The following is a 20,631-nucleotide window of genomic DNA, read 5'->3' as shown; positions in this document are numbered from 1 at the left end:
AAACTCAAAACACGTGACAAAGAAGTTGGAAAAGGTGGCAATAAATACTGATAAAGTTGAGGAATGCTCATCAAACACTTATTTGGAACATCCCACCGGTGAACAGGCTAATTGGGAACAGGTGGGTGCCATGATTGGGTATAAAAGCAGCTTCCATTCACAAACAAGGATGGGGTGAGGGTCACCACTTTGTCAACAAATGCGTGAGCAAATTGTCCAACAGTTTAATAACAACATTTCTCAACCAGCTATTGCAAGGAATTTAGGGGTTTCACCATCTACGGTCTGTAATATCATCAAAAGGAGAAATTGCCGAAAACCAACATTGAATGCCCCGTGACCTTGAATCCCTCAGGCGGTACTGCATCAGCAAGGGACATCAGTGTGTAAAGGATATCACCACATGGGTTCAGGAACACTTCAGAAAACCACTGACAGTAACTACAGTTGGTCGCTACATCTGTAAGTGCAAGTTAAAACTCTACTATGCGAAGCCATTTATCAACAACACCCAGAAACGCCGCCGGCTTCGCTGGGCCCGAGCTCATCTAAGATGGACTGATGCAAAGTGGAAAAGTGTTCTGTGGTCTGACGAGTCCACATTTCAAATTGTTTTTGGAAACTGTGGACGTCGTGTCCTTCAGACCAAGGCGAAAAAAGAACCATCCGGACTGTTCTAGGCGCAAAGGTGAAAAGCCAGCATCTGTGATGGTATGGGGGTGTATTAGTGCCCAAGACATGGGTAACTTACACATCTGTGAAGGCACCATTAATGCTGAAAGGTACATACAGGTTTTGGAGCAACATATGTTGCCATTCAAGCAACGTTATCATAAACGAATGCCAAGCCACGTGTTACAACAGCGTGGCTTCGTAGTAAAAGAGTGCAGGTACTAGACTGGCCTGCCTGTAGTCCGGCGCTGTCTCCCATTGAAAATGTGTGGCGCATTGTTAAGCCTAAAATAGCACAACGGAGACCCCCGGACTGTTGAACAACTTAAGCTGTACATCAAGCAAGAATGGGAAATAATTCCACTTCAAAAATGTGTCTCCTCAGTTCCCAAACTTTTACTGAGTGTTGTTAAAAGGAAAGGCCATGTAACACAGTGGTAAAAATGCCCCTTTTTTTGCAATGTGTTGATGCCATTAAATTCTAAGTTAATTATTATTTGCAAAAACAATATAAGTTTCTCCCTGTATGTACCTTTCAGCATTAATGGTGCCTTCACAGATGTGTAAGTTACCCATGTCTTGGGCACTAATACACCCCCATACCATCACAGATGCTGGCTTTTACACTTTGCGCCTATGACAATCCGGATGGTTGTTTTCCTCATTGGTCCGGAGGACACGACGTCCACAGTTTCCCCAAAAAATAGTTAAATGTGGACTCGTCAGACCACAGAACACTTTTCCACTTTGCATCAGTCCATCTTAGATGAGCTCGGGCCCAGCAAAGCCAGCGGCGTTTCTGGGTGTTGTTGATAAATGGCTTTGGCTTTGCATAGTAGAGTTTAGACAAACTGTAGTTACTGACAGTGGTTTTCTAAAGTGTTCCTGAGCCGATGTGGTGATATCCTTTACACACTGATGTCGCTTCTTGATGCAGTACCGTCCGTCATTTCATCGCTTACGTGCAGTGATTTCTCCAGATTCTCTGAACCTTGCGATGATATTACGGACCGTAGATGGTGAAATCCCTCAATTCCTTGCAATAGCTGGTTGTGTCGCAAAAGTCAGGGGTCAAAAGAGAGCCAATCAAGGCTCCTGGTTCACATGAATATGAACACACACACACACACACACACACAAACACACACACACACACACACACAAACACACACACACACACACACACACACACACACAGACCACAATACAGACACACAAATTTTAATTTGTTTTACACACACAAATCAAAATACGGACACACACATTGAATTATGCACACGCGGATCTGAACACACACACAAATATCACACACACACACACACACACACACACACACACACACACACACATTGAGATACAGACACACACATGAGTACACAAACACGTAAATAAAATGACAGACACACACATTGTTTGGACATAGTTTACAACACAGTGGACTGACGACCACACGCACACTTTGGAGAGCCCAATGAGGCTAACAGCATTGTGTTGACAAAGTCATCTCAAGGTCATCTCATCTCTGCTGATGTGAAGCTAGAAGCACAATTCACGCAACTCTCAGCTTGACAAATGGCACTTGGTAAAGGGCGGCAAACTGTCACTAACTAACTAACTAACTAACTAACTAACTAACTAACTAACTAACTAACTAACTAACTAACTAACTAACTGACTGATCAACTACCTAACACACTGACTAACTAACTACATAACTAACTACCTAACTAACAAACAAACTAGCTGACTAACTGACAAAAAACGGATTAACTAACTGGCCGACTAGCTGTCTAACAAGCAAACTGACTAACTACCTAACCAACTAACTTCCTAACTAACAAGATAACCGACCAACTACCTGCCTAACTAACTGGCTGACTCACTAACAAACTGACCAACTAACTAGCACTCAAACTAACTAACACCCTGACTAACTAAATGACTAGCTAACTACCTAACTAACCACCAAACTAACTAACTGACCGACTAGCGGTATAACAAGCAAACTGACTAACTACTTAACCAACTAACTGCCTAACTAACAAAACAACTGACCAACCAACTGCCTAACTAACAAACTAACTAACTGACTAACACATAAACTGACTAACTAACTGACAAACTAACTACCGAATTAACTAACTAACCAACACACTAACTGACTAACAAACTGACCAACTGACTGTCTTACTAACAAACAAACTGACCAATTAACTAACTAACTAACTAACTAACTAACTAACTAACTAACTAACTAACTGACTGACTGACTAACTAACTGTCAGGCGAATTCACTATCTACTACCTAACCAACTAACTAACCAACAAACTAACTGACTAACAATCTGACAATCTGACCAACTGACTACCTAACTAACTAACTAATTAACAGAATGGTAATAGTCCATACGAACACATATCAAACTTATTTCATAACACCATACAAATCAAATGTACTTTTAAATGAACTACTTTATCAATCAATGTATTATTGAACATGTATTTTATAACTCTTCATTACAAGTACCTCAAAGGGCTTCAACAACTCAACTAAACCACATTTTACTATTACAGTACTGCAACAAATACTACTACTACTACTACTACTACTAACACTACTACTACTACTACTACTACTACTGTTACTACCACTACTACTACTGCTACTACTACGACTACTACTACCACCACCACCACTACTACTACTACTACTACTACTACTACTACGACTACTATGACTACTACTATTACTACTACTACTATGACTACTACTACCACTACTACTATCACTACTGCTACTACTAAGATTCTGCAACAAATACTACTACTACTATTATGATTACTACTACTGTTACTACCACTGCTACTATGACGACTACTACTATTACTACTACCACTACTACTACTACTACCACTACTACTACTACCACCACTACCACTACTACCACTACCACTATTACCACCACTACTACAACTACTACTACTACGACTACCAGTACTACTACTACTACAACTATGATTACTACTAATACTACTACTACTAATGCTAATACTACTACTAATACCACCACTACTACCACTACTACTACCACTACCACTACTACTACTAGTAGTACTACGACTACTACTACGACTACTACTACTACTACTACTACCACAACTACTACCACTACTACTACTACTACCACCACCACCACTACTACTACTACTACAACTACTACTACAACTACTACCACTACTACTACTACTATGACTTTGACTACTACCACCACTACTACTACTACTACTACTACTACTACTACTACAATTATTACCATCACTATTACTACTACTACTATTACTATTACTATGACTACTACTACTACTACCACTACTACTATTATTACTACTACGACTATTACCACCACTATTACTACTACTACTACTTTGACTACTACTACTACTACGACTACCACTACTACTACTATTACTACTACTACTACCACTACTACTATTATTACTACTACGACTATTACACCACTATTACTACTACTACTACTTTGACTACTACTACTACTACGACTACCACTACTACTACTACTACCACCACCACCACTACTACTACTACTACAACTACTACTACAACTACTACCACTACTACTACTACTATGACTTTGACTAATACCACCACTACTACTACTACTACTACTACTACTACGATTATTACCACCACTATTACTACTACTACTATTACTATTACTATGACTACTACTACTACTACCACTACTACTATTATTACTACTATGACTATTACCACCACTATTACTACTACTACTACTTTGACTACTACTACTACTATGACTACCACTACTACTACTATTACTACTACTACTACCACTACTACTATTATTACTACTACGACTATTACACCACTATTACTACTACTACTACTTTGACTACTACTACTACTACGACTACCACTACTACTACTACTACAACTATGACTACTACTACTACCACCACTACTACTACCACTACTACTACTACCACCACTACAACTACTACTACTACTACTACTACTACGACTACTATCACTACTACTACTACCACCACCACTACTACTACTACTACCACTACTACTACTACTACTACTACTGTTACTACTACTACTACTACTACTACTATGACTACTACTACTACCACCACCACTACTACTACTACTACCACTACTACTACTACTACTACTACTGTTACTACTACTACTACTACTACTACTATGACTACTACTACTACCAATACTACAACTAATATGACTTCTACCACCACTTTTACTACTACAACTACTACTACTATTACTACTACAACTACTACCACCAATCTGATTTAAATCCACACCCTCTGAGAAAGGGTCACAGATTTAGGGATGCTTCTCCCATGGTGATCTGCTGCTATGGATGTCCAGCGGGTTTAGTTGTTGAATAGTTATATTAATAGATCGTGTTTATTGAGAAGTGTTTGAAAGCATTTAAGACCAGTGAGCAACAACATCATGTAAATATCAGCATGAGACGCCAAGAGGTGGTTATACATTCAAACACAACGACAGTGTTCTATAAACCTCCCTATATATCAAAACAAACAATATTGTGCCAATAAAAATGATCATTAAAAAAATTATAAGATCATATTTTGAGAATATTTCATTTTAAAATCAACACACAACACATGAGTTCTACTTACAAATGTGAGTTAAGTTTTTGTTGTAAAAGTAAGTTGACTACTCACAATGTGAGTTAAGTTTTTGTTGTAAAAGGAAGTTGACTACTCACAATGTGAGTTAAGTTTTTGTTGTAAAAGTAAGTTGACTACTCACAAATGTGAGTTAAGTTTTGTTGTAAAAGTAAGTTGACTACTCAAAATGTGAGTTAAGTTTTGTTGTAAAAGTAAGTTGACTACTCACAATGTGAGTTAAGTTTTGGTGTAAAAGTAAGTTGACTACTCACAAATGTGAGTTAAGTCTTGTTGTAAAAGTAAGTTTACTACTCACAAATGTGAGTTAAGTCTTGTTGTAAAAGTAAGTTGACTACTCACAAATGTGTGTTAAGTTTTGTTGTAAAAAGTAAGTTAATGTCATCTGCAAAAGTAAATTGACTCAATTACAAAACTAATTTTCTATAAACTACGAGATAAAATGATGCAAAAAGTTGCCTAACTATTTTTTGTAAAACAAGATATATTTAGTCAGTTACTCTGAATCAATATTGATGTCATTGTTGGTTAAGAAAGACATGATGTATGAATAAGAGTGAGAATTTTTCAAGACATTGTAAGTACACTAAATAAATTGTGTTTGTTGTGCTCAAGGGAAATGTCATTGGGTCAACACAACCAAGAGATCACAGGTCACCAAAATTGAAATTTTATTAAGTCAGAAAATTTCAAAATCATGTCAATTGCAAATAGTATCTAACAACAGCTGGGATGGCAGCGCTATAAGGTAATAAGGTAATAGTATCTAACAACAGCTGGGATGGCAGCGCTATAAGGTAATAAGGTAATAGTATCTAACAACAGCTGGGATGGCAGCGCTATAAGGTAATAAGGTAATAGTATCTAACAACAGCTGGGATGGCAGCGCTATAAGGTAATGGCAAGGACCAAACACGTGTGGGATTTAAACAGACATACAAAACCCAAAAGCAGTGAAGTTGGCACGTTGTTTAAATGGTAAATAAAAACAGAATACAATTATTTGCAAATCCTTTTCAACTTATTTTTAATCAAATAAACGGCAAAGACAATATATTTAGTGTTCCAACTTTTTTTTTTTTTACAAATAATCATTAACTTAGAATTTAATGGCAGCAACACAGTGCAAAAAAGTTGTCACAGGGGCATTTTTACCACTGTGTTACATGGCCTTTCCTTTTAACAACACTCAGTAAACGTTTGGGAACTGAGGAAACACATTTTTGAAGTGGAATTATTTCCGATTCTTGCTTGATGTACAGCTTACGTTGTTCAACAGTCTCCCTTCTGCTATTTTAGGCTTCATAATGTGCCACACATTTTCAATGGGAGACAGGTCTGGACTACAGGCAGGCCAGTCTAGTACCCGCACTCTTTTACTACCAAGCCATGCTGTTGTAACACGTGCAGAATGTGGCTTGACATTGTCTTGCTGAAATAAGCAGGGGCGTCTTTGATTGATTGATTGATTGATTGATTGAGACTTTTATTAGTAGGTTGCACAGTGAAGTACATATTCCGTACAATTGACCACCAAATGGTAACACCGGAATAAGTTTTTCAACTTGTTTAAGTCGGGGTCCACTCAAATTGATTCATGATACAGATATATACTATCATATATACTATCATCATAATACAGTCATCACACAAGATAATCACATTGAATTATTTACATTATTTACAATCAGGGGTGTGGAGGGGGAGGGGGGGTAGGATATGGACAGCAAGTAGTGGACATAGAGAGAGAGAGAGAGAGAGAGAGAGAGAGAGAGAGAGAGAGAGAGAGAGAGAGAGAGAGAGAGAGAGAGAGAGAGAGAGAGAGGGAGAGAGAGAGCGAGAGAGAGAGAGAGAGAGAGAGAGATCAGAAGGCAGAAGAAAAAGTATCTGCATTTGATTGTTTACATTTGATTATTAGCAATCCGGGGAGGGTGTTAGTTTAGGGTTGTAGCTGCCTGGAGGTGAACTTTTATTGCGGTTTTGAAGGAGGATAGAGATGCCCTTTCTTGTATACCTGTTGGGAGCGCATTCCACATTGATGTGGCATAGAAAGAGAATGAGTTAAGACCTTTGTTAGTTCGGAATCTGGGTTTAACGTGGTTAGTGGAGCTCCCCCTGGTGTTGTGGTTATGGCGGTCATTTACGTTAAGGAAGTAGTTTGACATGTACTTCGGTATCAGGGAGGTGTAGCGGATTTTATAGACTAGGCTCAGTGCAAGTTGTTTAACTCTGTCCTCCACCTTGAGCCAGCCCACTTTAGAGAAGTGGGTAGGAGTGAGGTGGGATCTGGGGTGGAGGTCTAGAAGTAACCTGACTAGCTTGTTCTGAGATGTTTGGAGTTTAGATTTGAGGGTTTTGGAGGTGCTAGGGTACCAGGAGGTGCATGCGTAATCGAAAAAGGGTTGAACGAGAGTTCCCGCCAGAATCCTCAAGGTGCTTTTGTTGACCAGAGAGGAGATTCTGTAGAGAAATCTCGTCCGTTGGTTAACCTTTCTGATTACCTTGGTTGCCATTTTATCACAGGAAAGGTTAGCCTCTAGAATGGAACCTAGGTAGGTGACCTCATCTTTCCTGGTGATAACAATGTCACCTACTTTTATGGTGAAGTCATTGACTTTCTTGAGGTTGATGTGGGACCCAAACAGGATGGATTCTGTTTTACCCAAGTGTATGGATAGCTTGTTGTCAGCGAGCCAGGTGCAAGTTCTACAGAGCTCAGCACTGAGGATTCTCTCCACCTGTGACTTGTCCTTGCCGGATACCAGCAGGGCAGAGTCATCCGCAAACAAAAACAATTCACAGTCGCATGCCGATGACATGTCGTTTATGTATATTAGGAACAGTAAAGGCCCCAATATACTGCCTTGGGGGACTCCACAGCTCACCGAGAGGGGGGGGGGGGACACGGTGCCGTTCACCTCTACCAACTGGTCCCTCCCCTCCAAGTAAGATTGCATCCAGCTCCATGAGGTTTTGTTAAATCCGATTGCTCTGAGCTTATCCAACAGTATAGCGTGGTTAACGGTGTCAAAGGCCTTCTGAAGGTCCAGCATGACCATGCCCCAGTATTTGCCCGCGTCCACCTCATGTTTGATGTGGTCGGTCAGATAGAGAAGGCATGTGTCAGTGGAGTGGTTAGTTCTGAAGCCGGATTGGATATGATAACCATGGTCCATGATAACGTTGCTTAGATGGCAACATACGTTGCTCCAAAACTTGTATGTACCTTTCAGCATTAATGGTGCCTTCACAGATGTGTAAGTTACCCATGCCTTGGGCACTAATACACCCCCATACCATCACAGAGGCTGGCTTTTGAACTTTGCGCCTAGAACAACCCAGATGGTTCTTTTCCTCTTTGGTCCGGAGGACACGACGTCCACAGTTTTCAAAAACAATTTGAAATGTGGAATCGTCAGACCACAGAACACTTTTCCACTTTGCATCAGTCCATCTTAGATGAGCTCGGGCCCAGCGAAGCCTGTGGCGTTTCTGGGTGATATCCTTTACACACTGATGTCGCTTTTTGATGCAGTACCTCATGAGGGACCGGAGGTCACAGGCATTAAATGTTGTTTTTCGGTTTTCGCCTGATTCTCTGAACATTTTGATGATATTACAGACCGTAGATGGTGAAATCCTTAAATTCCTTGCAATAGCTGGTTGAGAAATGTTGTTCTTAAACTGTTTGTTGACAAAGTGGTGACCCTCGCCCCATCCTTGTTTGTGAATGACTGAGCATTTCATGGAAGCTGCTTTTATACCCAATCATGGCACCCACCTGTTCCCAATTAGCCTGTTCACCTGTGGAATGTTCCAAATAAATGTTTGATGAGCGTTCCTCAACTTCCTCAGTCTTTTTTGCCACTTGTATCAGCTTTTTTGAAACATGTTGCAGGCATCAAATTCAGAAATGAGCTAATATTTGCAAAAAATAACAAAGTTTCTCAGTTGGAACGTTAAGTATCTTGTCTTTGCAGTCGATTCAATTGAATATAGGTTAAGAAAGGATTTGCAAATCATTGTATTCTGTTTTTATTTACCATTTACACAACGTGCCAACTTCACTGGTTTTGGGGTTTGTAGATTGAACAATACACTTTGTTAAGCTGCATTTTATTAGCTCTTACTAGAAGTAGTAGCGTAGATAATAGTGAATTTACAACAAACTGGCAAACTCGATATGGATTGTAGGTAACTGACCTTAAGACCATGGACTTGGTGCGGACCTTTTGGTTGACATTGTTCAGGTGTATGAAGATCTTCTCAAACACTTCAGAGGTGCAGTTCAGTTTTCAGGGTACCTCATTTCCAAAGCCCGTCTGGTACAAAAATGTGCCACATCGAGGATGCCATAAAGGACCTGTGCTCCGTCCATGGATAGTCCAGCTTGCTTGGGGAGATCCTCTCAGGCTGACCACAAAGATGTTGAGGACATGTGTGGTAAAAGCCCCTTGGACAGTCCCATTATCAAAAGCCTGTACCAAAAAAGGACTCAAATTGGTATAATGTGACTGATTTTAGCAGTTTGGTACCTTCAGAATTCACAGATGTATATGTCATCCAATTGAAGGTCAGTTTAAGTGAATTTAAGACCCACTGGCTAAGTCTGGTCAATCGCTCCGATGGTTCAGTTACCAATACCTGGTACCTGCTTATGTGTATCTGGGATCGGCATCAATCCCGGGGATTTGCAATCAAACTGATTGATATTTGTGAAACAATCTTGCCTTCCTTCATACTTCCTCCAAACGGTCCTTTTGGAATTGTGTCCGAGTGGGACTCCAGCGGATTATCCATATATGGTAGACATTTACCTAAACATCCTTCCGTGAGTCAGCCAATTTAAGTCGATGCAAAACCGGCTGTGCTACAACGTCATGTCCACAATAAAACCAAGGAAAGAAAATGCCCTCTTGGTTTTATTTGAACCTGCACAAGTCACTCCACCAAATTTTAGCCTCAGTGCCTTACTTTCAACTTTTATGAAAGATTAGCAAAAATTAGCCCTACTTTAAAGGCCTAATGAAATGAATTTTTATTATTTAAACGGGGATAACAGATCCATTCTGTGTCATACGTGATCATTTCGGGATATTGCCATATTTTTGCTGGAAGGATTTAGTAGAAAACATCAACGATAAAGTTTGCAACTTTTGGTCGCTGATAAAAAAAGCCTTGCCTGTACCGGAAGTAGCGTGACGTCGCAGGTTGAAAGGCTCCTCACATTTCCACATTGTTTACACCAGCAGCAAGAGCGATTCGGACCGAGAAAGCGACGATTACCCCATTAATTTGAGCCAGGATGAAAGATTTGTGGATGAGGAACGTGAGAGTGAAGGACTAGAGTGCAGTGCAGGACGCATCTTTTTTCGCTCTGACCGTAACTTAGGTACAAGCTGGCTCATTGGATTCCACACTCTCTCCTTTTTCTATTGTGGATCACGGATTTGTATTTTAAACCACCTCGGATACTATATCCTCTTGAAAATGAGAGTCGAGAACGCGAAATGGACATTCACAGTGACTTTTATCCCCACGACAATACATCGGCGAAGCACTTTAGCTACGGAGCTAACGTGATAGCATCGGACTTAACTGCAGATAGAAACAAAAGAAATAAACCCCTGACTGGAAGGATAGACTGAAAATCAACAATACTATTAAACCATGGACCTGTAACTACACAGTTAATGCTTTCCAGCCTGGCGAAGCTTAACAATGCTGTTGCTAACAACGCCATTGAAGCTAACTTAGCAACGGGACCTCACAGAGCTATGCTAAAAACATTAGCTATCCACCTACGCCAACCAGCCAACATCTGCTCATCAACACCCGTGCTCACCTGTGTTCCAGCGATCGACGGAGCAACGAAGGACTTCACCCGATCATAGATGCGGTCGGCGGCTAGCGTCGGATAGCGCGTCTGCTATCCAAGTCAAAGTCCTCCTGGTTGTGTTGCTGCAGCCAGCCGCTAATACACTGATCCCACCTACTACTTTCTTCTTTGCAGTCTTCATTGTTCATTAAACAAATTGCAAAAGATTCACCAACACAGATGTCCAGAATACTGTGGAATTTTGCTATGAAAACCGAGCTTTTTGTATTGGATAAAATGGTGTCCGAATACTTCCGTTTCAACGATTGACGTCACGCGCATACGTCATCATACATAGACGTTTTCAACCGGAAGTTTAGCGGGAAATTTAAAATTGCACTTTATAAGTTAACCCGGCCGTATTGGCATGTGTTGCAATGATAAGATTTCATCATTGATATATAAACTATCAGACTGCGTGGTCGGTAGTAGTGGGTTTCAGTAGGCCTTTAAACAAAGACCTTCGGTGTATATTGTTTATGAAAATGGAGGAGACAATGAAACGGTAAATAATAACAGTAGGTTAGAAATGTGTGAATGATACGTTAGCAATGCTACCACCAGTTGTTGTGTAGCTAGCTTCGCCTTCTACTGCAAGACAACAGCATCACTGTCCTGCGGCAAAATAAACAGGGTCCCTGCAGGTTTCAACAAGTCAAATTTAAGACTTATTAAGATCTTTTTAAAGCCATCACCAATATAAGTTAAGACCATTTCCCATCCGTACGGACAAAGACATGAAAGAAAATCGGAGGGCCAGAATGAATTGTAAGTATATGAATTATTCACTGCACTTTCACGATGTAAAACAAAATACAAACCCCGAAAACAGTGAAGTTGTGTAAATCATAAATGAAAACAGAATACAATGATTTGCTAATCCTTTTCAACCTATATTCAATTGACTAGGCTGCAAAGACAAGATATTTAATGTTTGAACTGGAAAACTTTGTTATTTTTTGCAAATATTAGCCCATTTGGAATTTGTTTCAAAAAAGTGGCAAAAAAGACTGATAAAGTTGAGGAATGCTCATCAAACACTTATCTGGAACATCCCACAGGTGAACAGGCTAATTGGGAACAGGTGGGTGCCATGATTCGGTATTAAAGCAGCTTCCATGAAATGCTCAGTCATTCACAAACAAGGATGGGGTGAGGGTCGCCACTTTGTCAACAAATGCGTGAGCAAATTGTTGAACAGTTTAAGAACATTTCTCAACCAGCTATTGCAAGGAATTTAGGGATTTCCCCATCAACGGTCCGTAATATCATCAAAAGGTTCAGATAATCTGGAGAAATCACTGCATATTAGCGGCTAAACCCGTGACCTTCGATCCCCTCAGGTGGTACTGCATCAAAAAGTGACAACAGCGTGTAAAGGATATCACCACATGGGCTCAGGAACACTTCAGAAAACCACTGACAGTAACTACAGTTGGTCGCTACATCTGTAAGTGCAAGTTAAAACTCTACTATGCAAAGCCATCAAAGATGGACTGATGTAAAGCGTAAACGTGTCTGACGAGTCCACATTTCAAATTGTTTTTGGAAACTGTGGACGTTGTGTCCTCTGGAAGAAAGAGGAAAATAACCATTCGGATTGTTATAGGTGCAAAGTTGAAAAGCCAGCAAATGTGATGGTATGGGGGTGTATTAGTGCCCAAGACATACATAACTAAAAGTATCTTTAACATCAAAGTGGTTTTCTTTACCTCAAAGCTCACCAGGATAGAGAATTAGGATCACTGCTTGTCTTCTGGACTCAATGCTGTTTTTCCTACAAAATAAAATGTGATATCACACATCTCCTGCATGTATAATTCATTGTTGAACAATAAGTACCACGAAATGTGCAGATTTTACAGTCTGGGCACGTACAGTATCGGTCCAACTTTCCCCGGAATGTGGACTGTGGTACCCTCCAACATTCTTCCTCGATCTGGAAAAATAGAAGAAAGATGGAATAACATGAGAATGACATTTCTTAATCTAACAAAGTCAATTCAGGTACTCTTGCTTGATGGACACCCAAGCACAAGTATTATTATTATTATTATTATTATTATTATTATTATTATTATTATTATTATTACTTTTTTTTTTTTTTTTTTTATTACTATTATTATATTATTGTAGACTGAATGCAGTTTCTGACAGTTTTGTATTGAGAGAATAATGTACAAACCCCAAAACCAATGAAGTTGGCACGTTGTGTACAAATCCCGTTTCCATATGAGTTGATAAATTGTGTTAGATATAAATATAAACGGAATACAATGATCTGCAAATCCTTTTCAACCCATATTCAATTGAATATGCTACAAAGACAACATATTTGATGTTCAAACTCATAAACTTAATTTTTTTTTGTGCAAATAATAAACTTAGAATTTCATGGCTGCAACACGTGCCAAAGTAGTTGGGAAAGGGCATGTTCACCACTGTGTTACATGGCCTTTCCTTTTAACAACACTCAGTAAACATTTGGGAACTGAGGAGACACATTTTTGAAGCTTCTCAGGTGGAATTCTTTCCCATTCTTGCTTGATGTACAGCTTAAGTTGTTCAACAGTCCGGGGGTCTCCGTTGTGGTATTTTAGGCTTCATAATGCGTCACACATTTTCAATGGGAGACAGGTCTGGACTACAGGCAGGCCAGTCTAGTACCCGCACTCTTTTACTATGAAGCCACGTTGATGTAACACGTGGCTTGGCATTGTCTTGCTGAAATAAGCAGGGGCGTCCATGGTAACGTTGCTTGGAGGGCAACATATGTTGCTCCGAAACCTGTATGTACCTTTCAGCATTAATGGTGCCTTCACAGATGTGTAAGTTACCCATGTCTTGGGGACTAATACACCCCCATACCATCACAGATGCTGGCTTTTCAACTTTGTGCCTATAACAATCCGGATGGTTCTTTTCCTCTTTGGTCCAGAGGACATGACGTCCACAGTTTCCAAAAACAATTTGAAATGTGGACTCGTCAGACCACAGAACACTTTTACACTTTTGCATCAGTCCATCTTAGATGAGCTCAGGCCCAGCGAAGCCGACGGCGTTTCTGGGTGTTGTTGATAAACGGTTTCCGCCTTGCATAGGAGAGTTTTAACTTGCACTTACAGATGTAGCGACCAACTGTAGTTACTGACAGTGGGTTTCTGAAGTGTTCCTGAGCCCATGTGGTGATATCCTTTACACACTGATGACGCTTTTTGATGCAGTACAGCCTGAGGGATCGAAGGTCGCGGGCTTAGCTGCTTACGTGCAGTGATTTCTCCAGATTCTTTGAACCCTTTGATGATATTACGGACCGTAGATGGTGAAATCCCTAAATTCCTTGCAATAGCTGGTTGAGAAAGGTTTTTCTTAAACTGTTCAACAATTTGCTCACGCATTTGTTGACAAAGTGGTGGCCCTCGCCCCATCCTTGTTTGTGAATGACTGAGCATTTCATGGAATCTACTTTTATACCCAATCATGGCACCCACCTGTTCCCAATTTGCCTGTTCACCTGTGAGATGTTCCAAATAAGTGTTTAATGAGCATTCCTCAACTTTATCAGTATTTATTGCCACCTTTCCCAACTTCTTTGTCACGTGTTGCAGCCATGAAACTCTAAGTTAATTATTATTTGCAAAAAAAAAAACGTTTATCAGTTTGAACATCAAATATGTTGTCTTTGTAGCGCATTCAACTGAATATGGGTTGAAAATGATTTGCAAATCATTGTATTCCGTTTATATTTACATCTAACACAATTTCCCAACTCATATGAAAACGGGGTTTGTAAATGGTAAATAAAAACAGAATACAATGATTTGCTAATTATTTTCAATTTATATTCAATTTAATAGACTGCAAAGACAAGACAAGATATTTAACGTTCGAACTGGAAAACGTGGTTATTTTTTGCAAACATTAGCTAAATTGGAATTTGATGCCTGCAACATGTTTCAAAAAAGCTGGCACAAGTGGCAAAAAAGACTGACAAAGTTGATCAATGCTCATCAAACACTTTTTTGGAACATCCCACAGGTGAACAGGCTCATTGGGAACAGGTGGGTGCCATGATTGGGTATAAAAGCAGATTCCATGAAATGCTCAGTCGTTCACAAATACGTGAGCAAATTGTCCAACAGTTTAAGAACAACCTTTCTCAACCAGCTATTGCAAGGAATTTAGGGATTTCACCATCTACGGTCTGTAATATCATCAAAATGTTCAGAGAATCTGGAAAAATCACTGCACGTAAGCGATGATATCACGGACCTTCGATGTCTCAGGCGATACTGCATCAAAAAGCGACATCAGTGTGTAAAGGATATCACCAAAAGGGCTCAGGAACAATTCACCAAAACCACTGTCAGTATTTCCAGTTGGTTGCTACATCTGTAAGTGCAAGTTAAAACTCTACTGTGTAAAGCGAAAGCCATTTATCAACAACACCCGGAAACGCTGCCGGCTTCGCTGGGCCCGAGCTCATCTAAGATGGACTGATGCAAAAGTGTAAAAGTGTTCTGTGGTCTGACGAGTCCACATTTCAAATTGTTTTTGGAAACTGTGGACGTCGTGTCCTCCGGACCAAAGAGAAAAAGAACCATCCGGATTGTTTTTGGCGCAATGTTCAAAAGCCAGCATCTGTGATGGAATGGGGGTGTATTAGTGTCCAAGGAATGGGTAACTTACACATCTGTGAAGGCACCATTAATGCTGGAAGGTAAATACAGGTTTTGGAGCAACATATGTTGCCATCCAAGCAACGTTATCATGGACGCCCCTGCTTATTATTTCAACAAGACAATGCCAAGCCACGTGTTACAACGGTGTGGCTTCGTAGTAAAAGAGTGTGGGTACTAGACTGGCCTGCCTGTAGTCCAGACCTGTCTCCCATTGAAAATGTGTGGCGCATTATGAAGCCTAAAATACCACAACGGAGACCCCCGGACTGTTGAACAACGTAAGCTGTACATCAAGCAAGAATAGAAAAGAATTCCACTTCAAAAATGTGTCTCCTCAGTTCCCAAATGTTTACTGAGTGTTGTTAAAAGGAAAGGCCATGTAACACAGTGGTAAAAATGCCCCTGTGACAACTTTTTTGCAATGTGTTGCTGCCATTAAATTCTAAATTAATGATTATTTGCAAATAAAAAAATAGTTTCTCAGTTGGAACATTAAATATCTTGTCTTTGAAATCAGTTCAATTGAATATAAGTTGAAAAGGATCATTGTATTTTGTTTTTATTTACCATTTACACGACGTGCCAACTTCACTGCTTTTGGGAATTGTGGACTGAATGCACGCTAAAGAGCAACTTTTCCTTTTTCACACACTCTTCATAGGTCACCTGCTTCAAATACCTTCATCAGTTAACTTCAACCCCACCAAGTCTCAGGTATGTTTACCTTTGATTCTTTTATATCGAGAGAACAATGTACACTACCGTTCAAATGTTTGGGGTCACATTGAAATGTCCTTATTTTTGAAGGAAAAGCACTGTACTTTTCAATGAAGATAACTTTAAACTAGTCTTAACTTTAAAGAAATACACTCTATACATTGCTAATGGGGTAAATGACTATTCTAGCTGCAAATGTCTGCTTTTTGGTGCAATATCTACATAGGTGTATAGAGGCCCATTTCCAGCAACTATCACTCCAGTGTTGTAATGGTACAATGTGTTTGCTCATTGGCTCAGAAGGCTAATTGATGATTAGAAAACCCTTGTGCAATCATGTTCACACATCTGAAAACAGTTTAGCTCGTTACAGAAGCTACAAAACGGACCTTCCTTTGAGCAGATTGAGTTTCTGGAGCATCACATTTGTGGGGTCAATTAAACGCTCAAAATGGCCAGAAAAAGACAACTTTCATCTGAAACTCGACAGTCTATTCTTGTTCTTAGAAATGAAGGCTATTCCACAAAATTGTTTGGGTGACCCCAAACTTTTGAACGGTAGTGTACATTTCTCCACAGTTAATGGTAAGCTCGTCGTTTATTGTAAACAGCCTTTCAGCTTTACTTTTGCTACATTTTGAAACTGGGCCGACATGACAATTTTTCTTTGGAAAAGATCACCACAAAGAAAACGTTATGTCTGGCGCATTGACTAAAAGAATCGAACACGAACCAGCCTTGCAACGATTGCAGCTGTTTGACTCACCTTCATCCGGTGTGCTCGACGCGCTATATCACCTGCAAAGACACAACGACACAGATGTGACACCTCATCTATCAAAAGATCCTACCAACCCCGTTTCCATATGAGTTGGGAAATTGTGTTAGATGCAAATATAAACGGAATACAATGATTTGCAAATCATTGTATTTTAGCTCAAAACGCTGTCAGCGTGACTCCGCCTACACATTGTGGCTAAAACCACTCGCTAACCCTGTTAGCCGTTACCTAGCTAACGCACAGTAGTTGTTACCTCCAATTGTTGTGTAGCTAGCGTAGCCTTCTACTAAAACCAGACTGTGTGAGTAGGTTACGGTTAACCACGAACGCTATTTGGAGGGGCGGAAAAACAACACACACTTTGCTTGTACAACGCAATAAACGCTTGAAGACGAGTAATTCTTACCTGAATGTGCAGTCTGCCAGTTGACAAATCCCCGACTGGTTGGAAGTGTCGGAAATGACGTCACGGACTTTATCGGCCGCGCAGGTGAAGTACAGTAATTACAACAAAGTGTGCCTTGTAATTACAACAAGCAAAGTGTGTGTTGTGATTACAACAAGCACAGTGTGTGTTGTGATTACAACAAGCAAAGTGTGCTTTGTAATTACGCCAAGCAAAGTGTGCTTTGTAATTACAACAAGCAAAGTGTGTGTTGTAATTACACCAGGCAAAGTGTGTGTTGTAATTACAACAAGCAAAGTGTGTGTTGTGATTACAACAAGCAAAGTGTGTGCTGTGATTACAACAAGCAAAGTGTGTGTTGTAATTACAACAAGCAAAGTGTGTGTTGTAAATACAACAAGCAAAGTGTGTGTTGTAATTACAACAAGCAAAGTGTGTGTTGTGATTACAACAAGCAAAGTGTGTGTTGTGATTACAACAAGCAAAGTGTGTGTTGTAATTACAACAAGCAAAATGTGTGTTGTAATTACCACAAGCAAAGTGTGTGTTGTGATTACAACAGGCAAAGTGTGTGTTTTAATTACAACAAGCAGAGTGTGTGTGGTGATTACAACAAGCAAAGTGTGGGTTGTAATTACAACAATCAAATTGTGTATTGTAATTACAACAAGCAAAGTGTGTGTTGTAATTACAACAATCAAAGTGTGTGTTGTAATTACAACAGGCAAAGAGTGTGTTGTGATTATAACAAGCACAGTGTGTGTTGTGATTACAACAAGCAAAGTGTGCTTTGTAATTACGCCAAGCAAAGTGTGCTTTGTAATTACAACAAGCAAAGTGTGTGTTGTAATTACACCAAGCAAAGTGTGTGTTGTGATTACAACAAGCAAAGTGTGTGCTGTGATTACAACAAGCAAAGTGTGTGTTGTAATTACAACAACCAAAGTGTGTGCTGTGATTACAACAAGCAAAGTGTGTGTTGTAATTACAACAAGCAAAGTGTGTGTTGTAAATACAACAAGCAAAGTGTGTGTTGTAATTACAACAAGCAAAGTGTGTGTTGTAAATACAACAAGCAAAGTGTGTGTTGTGATTACAACAAGCAAAGTGTGTGCTGTGATTACAACAAGCAAAGTGTGTGTTGTAATTACAACAAGCAAAGTGTGTGTTGTAAATACAACAAGCAAAGTGTGTGTTGTAATTACAACAAGCAAAGTGTGTGTTGTGATTACAACAAGCAAAGTGTGTGTTGTGATTGCAACAAGCAAAGTGTGTGTTGTAATTACAACAAGCAAAATGTGTGTTGTAATTACCACAAGCAAAGGGTGTGTTGTGATTACAACAGGCAAAGTGTGTGTTGTAATTACAACAAGCAGAGTGTGTGTGGTGATTACAACAAGCAAAGTGTGGGTTGTAATTACAACAATCAAATTGTGTATTGTAATTACAACAAGCAAATTGTGTGTTGTAATTACAACAATCAAAGTGTGTGTTGTAATTACAACAGGCAAAGAGTGTGTTGTGATTACAACAAAAAAAGTGTGTGTTGTAATTACAACAATCAAAGTGTGGTTTGTAATTACAACAGGCAGATTGTGCATTGTAATTATAACAAACAAAGTGTGTGTTGTGATTACAACAAGCAAAGTGTGCCTTGTAATTACAACAAGCAAAGTGTGTGTTGTGATTACACCAAGCAAAGTGTGTGTTGTAATTACAACAATCAAAGTGTGCGTTGTAATTACACCAAGCAAAGTGTGTGTTGTAATTAAAACAAGCAAAGTATGTGTTATGATTACAAAAAGCAAAGTGTGTGCTGTGATTACAACAAGCAAAGTGTGTGTTGTAATTACAACAAGCAAAGTGTGTGTTGTAAATACAACAAGCAAAGTGTGTGTTGTAATTATAAAAATCAAAGTGTGCGTTGTAATTACACCAAGCAAAGTGTGTGTTGTGGTTACAACAAGCAAAATGTGCTTTGTAATTACAATAATCAAAGTGTGTGTTGTGATTACAACAAGCAAAGTGTGCTTTGTAATTAAAACAAGCAAAGTGTGATTTGTAATTACAACAAGCAAAGTGTGTGTTTTAATTACAACAATCAAAGTGTGCGTTGTAATTACACCAAGCAAAGTGTGTGTTGTAATTACAACAAGCAAAGTATGTGTTGTAATTACAACAAGCAAAGTGTGTGTTGTGATTACAACAAGCAAAGTGTGATTTGTGATTACAACAAGCAAAGTGTGTGTTTTAAATACAACAAGCAAAGTGTGTGTTGTAATTACAATCAAAGTGTGCGTTGTAATTACACCAAGCAAAGTGTGTGTTGTGATTACAACAAGCAAAATGTGCTTTGTAATTACAATAATCAAAGTGTGTGTTGTGATTACAACAAGCAAAGTGTGCCTTGTAATTACAACAAGCAAAGTGTGATTTATAATTACAACAAGCAAAGTGTGTGTTGTGATTACACCAAGCAAAGTGTGTGTTGTAATTACAACAATCAAAGTGTGCGTTGTAATTACACCAAGCCAAGTGTGTGTTGTAATTACAACAAGCAAAGTATGTGTTATGATTACAAAAAGCAAAGTGTGTGCTGTGATTACAACAAGCAAAGTGTGTGTTGTAATTACAACTAGCAAAGTGTGTGTTGTAAATACAACAAGCAAAGTGTGCGTTGTAAATACAACAAGCAAAGTGTGTGTTGTGATTACAACAAGCAAAATGTGCGTTGTAATTACACCAAGCAAAGTGTGTGTTGTGATTA

General features: G+C 39.3%; 1 protein-coding gene across 1 annotated transcript in view; it reads right to left on the bottom strand.

Moving 5' to 3' along the window:
- Window positions 1–17,977, bottom strand: part of LOC133653441 (uncharacterized) — a 39,764-nt gene extending 21,787 nt beyond the window's left edge. Inside the window, exons 1-5 of the mRNA XM_062052697.1 lie at window positions 17,865–17,977; window positions 17,444–17,475; window positions 13,157–13,217; window positions 12,991–13,055; window positions 9,604–9,878 (exon numbers count right to left, since the gene is read on the bottom strand). The gene's annotated coding sequence lies outside the window, so the exon portion shown is untranslated. The remainder of the gene's footprint in view (window positions 1–9,603; window positions 9,879–12,990; window positions 13,056–13,156; window positions 13,218–17,443; window positions 17,476–17,864) is intronic.
- Window positions 17,978–20,631: the final 2,654 nt, after the last annotated feature.

This window comes from Entelurus aequoreus, linkage group LG07, assembly GCF_033978785.1.
Source record: "Entelurus aequoreus isolate RoL-2023_Sb linkage group LG07, RoL_Eaeq_v1.1, whole genome shotgun sequence".
NCBI lineage: Eukaryota > Metazoa > Chordata > Actinopteri > Syngnathiformes > Syngnathidae > Entelurus > Entelurus aequoreus.
Note: the sequence above shows the minus strand (reverse complement) of the source record. Positions and strands in the feature narration are given on the sequence as shown.